This window comes from Pongo pygmaeus, chromosome X, assembly GCF_028885625.2.
Source record: "Pongo pygmaeus isolate AG05252 chromosome X, NHGRI_mPonPyg2-v2.0_pri, whole genome shotgun sequence".
NCBI lineage: Eukaryota > Metazoa > Chordata > Mammalia > Primates > Hominidae > Pongo > Pongo pygmaeus.
Genome location: NC_072396.2, coordinates 44,044,599 through 44,053,628, shown reverse-complemented (window position 1 = coordinate 44,053,628; position 9,030 = coordinate 44,044,599). Strand labels below are relative to the sequence as shown.

At 36.7% G+C, this 9,030-nt stretch overlaps 1 pseudogene; it reads left to right on the top strand.

The window, feature by feature from the left end:
• The first annotated feature begins 7,896 nt into the window (after positions 1-7,896).
• On the top strand, positions 7,897-8,799 carry LOC129024052 (homeobox protein NANOG-like; annotated as a pseudogene).
• The last annotated feature ends 231 nt before the right edge of the window (positions 8,800-9,030 follow it).

Genomic DNA, 9,030 nt, shown 5'->3' with positions numbered 1-9,030 from the left:
AAACTGTTGTGCCCATATTAGCTGTAAATAAGAGCAGAATTTCAATGAATTTTTTTTTTTTTTTTTTGAGACAGGGTCTCACTCTGTCACTCTGGTTGGAGTGCAGTGGTGAGATTACAGCTTACCACAGCCTCAGCCTCCTGGCTCAGGTGATCCTTGCACCTCAGCCTCCTGAGTAGCTGGGACTACAGGTACATGCTACTGTGCCCAACTAATTTTTTTTGTGTCTTTTTTTTTTTTTTTTTGTAGAGCTTCCCCAGGCTGGTCCCAAACTCCTGGCTTCAAGCAATCCTCCTACCTTGGCCTCCCAAGGTGCTGGGATTACAGGCATGAGCCACCACACCCAGCCTCAATGGAAATTTTAAATAAGTGGGATTAAGATCCTGAAGCATTTCTTTGAACAACTGTAACAGGAAATGAAACATGGCTTTACCAGTATGATCCTGAAGACAAAGCACAATCAAAGCAGTGGCAACTAAGAGGTGGAAGTGGTCCTATTAAAGCAAAAGCAGACCAGTCAAAAGCAAAGGTCATGACAACAGTTTGGGGGATGCTCAAAGTATTATGCTTGTTGACTTTCTGGAGGGCCAAAGAATTATAACATCTACTTATTATGAGGATGTTTTGAGAAAGCTGGCCAAAGCTGTAGCAGAAAAATGCCCAGGAAAGTTTCACCAAAGACTCCTTCTGCACCATGGCAATGCTGCTCATTCCTCTCATCAAACAAGGGCAATTTTTGTGAGAGTTTCGATGGGAAATCAGTATTGTAAGGTGTATGCCTAATACACCTTACAATACTGATTTGGCTCCTTCTGACTTCTTTTTGTTATCTAATCTTAAAATATCTTTAAAGGGCACCCACTTTTCTTCAGTTAATAATCTACAAAAGACTATTGACATGATTAAATTCCCAGGGCCCTCAGTTCTTTATGGATAGAATAAGGGACTGGTATTATCATTTACAAAAGTGTCTTGAACTTGATGGAAGTTATGTTGAGAAATAAAATGTATGTATTTTTATTTTTATTTTTATCTTTTAATTCCATTTTCACAAACTTTTAAAAGTCCCCTTGTATTCATATATTCACACACTGGCCATTTAGATATCCTTTCTTTTCAAACTTCCTCTTCAAGTGTTTTGCCTATTTTTCTATCAGGTTGTCTGTCTTTAAAAGGTTTTCAGACAAGGAGTGGTTTGATTATCCTAGTCAACTAAAGCTGCCATAACAAAACACCACGAACTGGGTGGCTTAAACAACAAGAATTTATTTCTCACAGTTCTGGGGACTCGGAAGTACATGATCAAAATGACAGTTGATTTGGTCCCCTGGTAAGTACTCTCTGGATTGCAGACAGCCATCTTCTCAGTGTCCTCACTGAGACAGAAAGAGGTCTGGTCTCTCTTCCTTCTCTTATAAGGGCACTAATCCCATCATGGGGCCCTCAGCCTCATAAAATCATTTGAACGTAATTATCTCCCAAAGGTCCCACCTCTAAATGCCATGACATTGGGGGCTAGGGCTTTAACATATGAATTTTGAAGGAACACAAACGTTGAGTCCATAACAGATATGGCTTGTATTACAGGAGAGTCTTTTTTTTTGTTATTTTCTTGGTTATGGTTTTTCTTATAAGGGATTCCAGATTTCATAAAGCATCTTGGGCTTCATTGGCTGACATTGGCTGCATTCCTATTATTTTATTTTCTTTGTTTGATACAATGTTTCACTCTATTGCACAGGCTGGAATGCAGTGGCATGAACAACTGCAGCCTCAACCTCCTGGGTTTAAGTGATTCTCCCACCTCAGCCTCCTGAGTAGCTGGGACTATAGGCTTGTGCCACCAAGCCCGGATAATTTTTTAATTTTTTTGTATAGACTGGGGTCTCACTTTGCTACCAAGGCTGGTCTCGAACTCCTGGGCTCAAGCGATCCTCCCGCCTTGGCTTCCCAAAGTGCTGGGATTACAGGCATGAGCTGCTGCACCTGGCCATTCCTATTATTTTCAAACATTTATATAAAATGTGGAGTTACATATCTATTATATTAATTTTTGTAATACTTAAGAATTGAAGAGTGGGAGACAAATTCTTGAGTACTTTGCACTGTTAAATATATTATTTAATATTCATAAAACTATACAAAATAATTATTAGTCTCCCCATTTTATAGTTAGAAATTTAGGCATAGAGAGAATAAGTAAACTTGAACAAGGCCACTGATAGAAAATTCTAGATCCAAACCCTAAGCCATTAGATGAATTCATTTTGTGAACTTCAGTTCAGTCCAAGGATTAAAACTTATCTTGAGGCAGAAACCACTTTGGCTCATCATATGTAGATAATACTTTTAAGAATGGGTTTATTCTTTAGTCTATACCACTGGTTTCTTAAAATGTTTGGTTTATGGAGCCGTTAGAGGCTTTGGTGTGTGTGATGTTAATGACTTTCACAGACAGAGACTAGTTTTCCATCTGGCTTAGTGGTGAAGTTTTTATTTTATGGAATGCCAGAACAAAAAGCAATAAACCAGATTTCTGGTTTTAGCTCCAACATACAAAGATTCTCTAAGTCATTACTCCCATCCTTACAATAATAAAAAAGCCCAGAAAACTGAAAATTAATGAATTGTCTCAAACCAATCAGAGAATTAAGGCCGCAAGCCCACCTGCCACACAGAGAGACAAGTGAACCTAGAGAGTTACTGCCAATATCACTGTCTTAGTCAGTTCAGACTACTATAGCAAAGCACCATAGACTGGGTGGCCTAAAAACAACAGAAATTTGTTTCTCAAGGTTCTCTTGTAAGGGATACATATGTACATATACTTATTCCAGAGAGACTGGAAGTCTGAGATCAGGGTGCTAGCATGGTCGGGTTCTGGTGAGAGCCCTCTTCTGGGTTGCAGATTGTTGTCTTCCTGTACCCCCACATGGTGGAAAGGGGGTGAGAGAGCTCTCTGGGATCCCTTTTATAAGCACACTAATTCCATTCATAAGGGCTCCACCCTCATGATCTTATCATCTCACAAACACCCCACCTCCTAATCCCATCACATTGTGGATTATTATTTCAACATAGAAATTTGGGAGGGACACAGATATTTAGCACATTGCACCAACTATATCAATAATCATTTAAAATATGAATGGTCTAAATATATCAATTAAAATAAAGAGGTTGGGATACAAAAGACCCAACTGTTTATTGTTTCCAAAAAATCTGCTATAACATAATGAATAAAACAGGTTACAAGTAAAGGGATGAAGAAAAATATGTTATATTAACATTAATAAAATAAAAGCTGGAGTAGCTATATTAATCTCAGGCAAAGCAGTTTCAGAACAAGGAAAATTATCATGGATAAAGAGAAGCATTACTTCATGATAAAGGGGCAAATTCCCAAGAAGACATAACAATCTTTATTGTGTATGCACCTAACCGCTAAGTGCCAAAATAGGTGAGGCAAAAACTGATAGAACTAAAAGGAAAAATGAAAAAGTTCACTATCATAGTTGGAAATTTCAACACTTCAATTTCAGTAATTGATACATTAAGAAAGTAAAAAATCAGCAAGGATAGATCAATAAGGATAGTGCTGAATAGCACTATCAATCAATTTGATCGATTTGGCATTTATAGAACATTCAATCCAAGTGCAGTGATTGAAGTGAACATTCATTCTCAAGCTTGCATGGACTACTTGCCTAGATAAAGCATATTCTGGACCACACAACACACTTTATCAAATTTAAAATGGTATAATACAATGTATATCTCCAAGCACAATGGAATTAAACTAAAAATCAATAACAGGATAGCTGGTAACCTCAAAATATTTGGAAATAAAACCACACACTTCTAAATAACACATAAATCAAAGAAGAAGTCTCATGAGAAATTAAAAATATTTTAATTAAATGAAAACTTAAAAATACTTATCAAAATATATGAAATGTGGTGAAGGTAGTGCTTAGTGGAACATATATACTATTAAATGCATATATTAGAAAGAAACTGTAAACTCAGCAACACAACATTTCATACTAGAAAATTAGAGATAGAAGAGAAATGTATGCCTCAAGCAATCTTGCAGAAGAAAAAAATAACAAAAATTAGAGCAGAAACCAATGAAACTAAAATCAAGAAAACAATAAAAAAAATCAACAAACCTAAAAGATGTTTCTTAGAAAAATCAATAGAATTTATAAACCTCTATACAGGCTAACCAATAATAAAAGAAAAAAAAACAGTAATTACCAATATCAGTAATACATTTAGGTCATCACCACTGAGCCTGTGGATAGTAAAAGGAAAATAAAAGGAATACCATGAACAACTCTGAACAACTCTGCACCCGCAAGCTTGATAATTCACATGAAATAAACCAATTCTTAGACAAAAACTACTAAAGCTCACAGAAAAAGAAACAAATAACTTGAATAGCCCTAATGAAGAAATTGAATCAATAATGAATAATCTCCACCCAAAAGAAAAAGCCAGGCCTAGATAGTTTCACTGGTAAATTCCTCTAAACCTTTAAGAAGAAATGATACCAATTCTCCATAATGTCCTCCAGAAAATAAAAACAAAGTTTACACTTCCAAAATCATTCTATGAAACCAATATTACCCTAATAAAAAAACCTAATTCCAAAGGACATTATGAGAAAAAAAAACCCAAAGACCAATATCCCCTATGAACACAGATTAAACATTATCAGTAAAATATTAGCAAAAAAAAACTCAAAAATGTATAAAAAGAATTATACACCATGACCAAGTAGGATTTACTTCAAGTATGGAAGACTTGTTAAACATTTGAAATTAAATGAATGCATTTTACCATTTCAATGAGCTAAAGAAGAAAATTCACATGATTCTGTCAATTGATGCAAATAAATTATTTTACAAAATCCAAATATCACTTAGCAAACTAGGAATAGAGGCAATTTTTTTTTTCAACTTGGTTAAAAGAATACCTATAAAAACCTACAGCTAACATCAAATGTAATAATAAGAAGGTGGACACTTTTCATGCAAGATTCAGAACAAAGTGGGAATGTGATCTTTCACCACTCCTATTTTACATCACACTGGAAATCCTGACTTGTGTGGTAAGACAAAAAATGAAACGGAGAATAAGAAAAAGAGGAGGAGCGGGAGAGGGAAGAAAGGAAGGAAGGAAAGAAGAAAAAGAAAAAAGGTATATAGATTTAGAAGGAAGCAATAACACTGTCTTTGTTCACAGATGACTGGATTGTGCACATTATTCCAAAGAATTAACATTCTGCAATTAATAAGAGGATATAGCATGGTCCTGAAATACAAGCTTAATATCCAAAAGTCAATTACTTTCTTATACATCAGCAAAGAACAATTGGAATTTGAAATTAAAATAACAACAATTAAAATAGCACCAAAAATTGAAATAGGTACAAATTTAACAAATAGATACAGGATCTATATGTGGAAAATTATAAAACTCTGATAAAAGAAAAGATCTAAATAAATGGAAAGATATTTTAATTTTTATTGATTGGAAAACTCAATATTATTAAGATACAAATTCTTCCCAACTTGATCCACAGATGCAATGCAATATCAATAAATTCCTAGCAAATTATTTTGAAATATCTATAAACTGATTGTAAAGTTTATATAAAAAGCAAAAGATCTAGAATATCCAACATGATAATGAAGAAAAGGAACAAGTTGCAACACTCTTGCTACCTGATTTCAAGTCTTAATATAAAACTACAATAATCAAGAAAGCATAGTGTAAGTGAAAGAGTAGACACACTGATCAATGGAACAGAATAGATAGCCCATATACAGACCAATATTAATATAGTCAGTTGATTTTTGACAAAGAAGCAAAGGCAATTTAATGAAGAAAGAATATTGTTTTAAACAAATGGTGCCAGAACAATTGGATGTCCCCACCATGGGGGGAGAAACCTACTCACAGACCTTACACCTTTCAGAAAATTGAACTCAATATGGATTACAGACCTAAATGAAAGTGGCAAAACTATAAAACTCCTAGAAGAAAACATAGGAAGAAATATAAGTGATCTTAGGATGATGATGAATTTTTAGATACAATACCAAAAGCATGATCCACGAAAAAAAAAGAAATTGATGTTGGATTTTGTTAAAATGAAGAAAATTTGCTCTGTGAAAGACTATGTTAGAGAATGAAAGGGCAAGCCATGGTCTGGGAGAAAACATTTTCAAAAAAATTATCTGATAAACGACTTGTACCCAAAATTTATAAACAACACCTAAAACATCCACCTAATTTAAAAAAAAATAGATCTGGACAGACATCTCATCAAAGAAGACATGCAAGTGGAAAATAAATATACAAGTAGATGTTCAACATTATTTGTCATCAGGAAATTACAAATTAAAACAACAGTGAGATACCACTACACACCTATTGAAATGGTAAAATCTAAAAAACTGACAATACCAGTTCTGACTAGGATGTGGGACACAGGAACTCTCATTCACTGCTGGCAGGAATGCAAAATGGTACAGCCACTTTGAAAATAGTTTGACAGTTTCTTTCAAAGCTAAACATATTTTACCATACAATGGAACAATCATGCTCCTAAAAATTTCCCCAATTAATTTGAAAACCTATGTCTATGCAAAAACTTGTATAGGCCACGTGCGGTTGCGTATGTCTGTAATTCCAGCACTTTGGGAGGCCAAGGCAGGCAGATCGTTTGAACCCAGGAGACCATCTTGGGCAACATGGCAAAATCCAATCTCTACAAAAAATACAAAAAAAATTAGCTGGGGATGGTGGCACACGCCTATAGTCTCAGCTACTTTGGAGGCTGAGGCAGGAGGATCACCTGACCCCAGGAGGTTGAGGCTGTGGTGAGCTGTGACTGCACCATGGCACTCCAGCCTTGGCAATAGAGTTAGACCCTGTGACAAAACAAAACCAAAAACAAAAAACTTGCACAATATTATTTATGTCAGTTTTATTCATAATTATCAAAAACTCAAAGCAACTAAGAAATTCTTCAATAGCAGAATGGATAAACAAACTGGGGGACATCTATACAATGGAATATTATTTAGGGATAGAAAGAAATGAAACTGGGCAGGGTGGTGCATGCTGTAGTCCAAGGTACTTGGGAGGCTAAGGCAAGAGAATTGCTTGAGGCCAGGAGCTGGAAGCTGCAGTGAGCTATGATCATGGCACTGCACTCCAGCCTGGGTGACAGATTGAGACCCCATCTCAAAAAACAAAGCAAAACAAAAATTTTAAAAAAGAAATGAGCTATGAAGTCATAAAAAGACATGGATGAATTTTAAACACATATTGTTAGGTGAAACAAGCCAGTATGAAAAGGCTAATTACTGTAGTATTCTAATTATATGACATCCTAGGAAGAACAAACCTATAGTGACAATAAAAACATCAGTGCTATCCAGGGTTTGTGGGAAGGAATGTAAGGTTCAAAAGACAATGCACAAGGTTTTCGTGTTTGTGTTTTAGGATGGTGAAAATATTCTCTACAATACTATAATTGTAATAACATGGCACTGTGCAGTATGTCTAAACACAATGTATACAAACTAACTGTATACTTAATGTATACAAACTAAACAATCATTTAGGAATTAGGAGCATCCCAGGATGGAATGAGGAATGTGACAAAATCATCTAAGTGTATTACAAATATAGGCTGGACTGAGCTGGTTGCCTCCTGTTATTGTGGGGGTGACTCACTTCATCCCAACTTCTTGATACTTTGACTTCTGGAGGTCATATTTCTCTAAGATCTTCCAGAAAAAAGTCTTAAAGCTGCCTTAGGCTTTTTTTTTTACAGTCCAGCTCTTAATTTTTTCCCTCCTATTCCCCAATAATAACATGATCGTGAATCCAGCCTATCCCCAAAGCCTGCCTTGTTCTGAAGCATCCAACTGTAAAGAATCTTCACCTACGCTGGTGACTTGTGGGCCTGAAGAAAACTATCCATCCCTGCAAATGTCTTCTGCTGAGATGCCTCACACAGAGACTGTCTCTCCTCTTCCTTCCTCCATGGATCTGCTTATTCAGGACAGCCCTGATTCTTCTACCAGTCCTAAAGGCAAAAAACCCACTTCTGCAGAGAAGAGCACCACAGAAAAGGAAGACAAGGTCCTGGTCAAGAAACAGAAGACCAGAACTGTGTTCTGTTCCACCCAGCTGTGTGTACTCAATGATAGATTTCAGAGACAGAAATACCTCAGCCTCCAGCAGATGCAAGAACTTTCCAACATCCTGAACCTTAGCTACAAACAGGTTAAGACCTGGTTCCAGAACCAGAGAATGAAATCTAAGAGGTGACAGAAAAACAACTGGCCAAAGAATAGCAGTGGTGTGACTCGGAAGGCCTCAGCACCTACCTACCCCAGCCTCCACTCTTCCTACCACAAGGGATGCCTGGTGAACACGACTGGAAACCTTCCAATGTGGAGCAACCAGACCTGGAGCAATTCAACCTGGAGCAACCAGACCCAGAACATCCATTCTTGGAGCAACCACTCCTGGTGCACCCAGTCCTGGAACAATCAGGCCTGGAACAGTCCCTTCTATAACTGTGGAGAGGAATCTCTGCAGTCCTGCATGCAGTTCCAGCCAAATTCTCCTGCCAGTGACTTGGAGGTTGCCTTGGAAACTGCTGGGGAAAGCCATAATGTAATACAGCAGACCACTAGGTATTTTAGTACTCCACAAGCCACAGATTTATTCCTAAACTACTCCATGAACATGCAACCTGAAGATACCTGAAGATGAGTGAAATTGATATTACTCAATTTCAGTGTGGACACTGGCTGAATCCTACCTCTCCTTGCCTCCCCTCCCTCATAGGATTTTTCTTGGTTGGAAACCACGTATTCTGGTTTCCATTATGCCTATCCAGTCAATTTGATGGAGGGTGGGGTATGATTGGAGCCTAATCAGAGAGGTTTCTTTCTTTATTCCTATTGAATCTTCCTGGAGAAAAGACATTTTAATAAC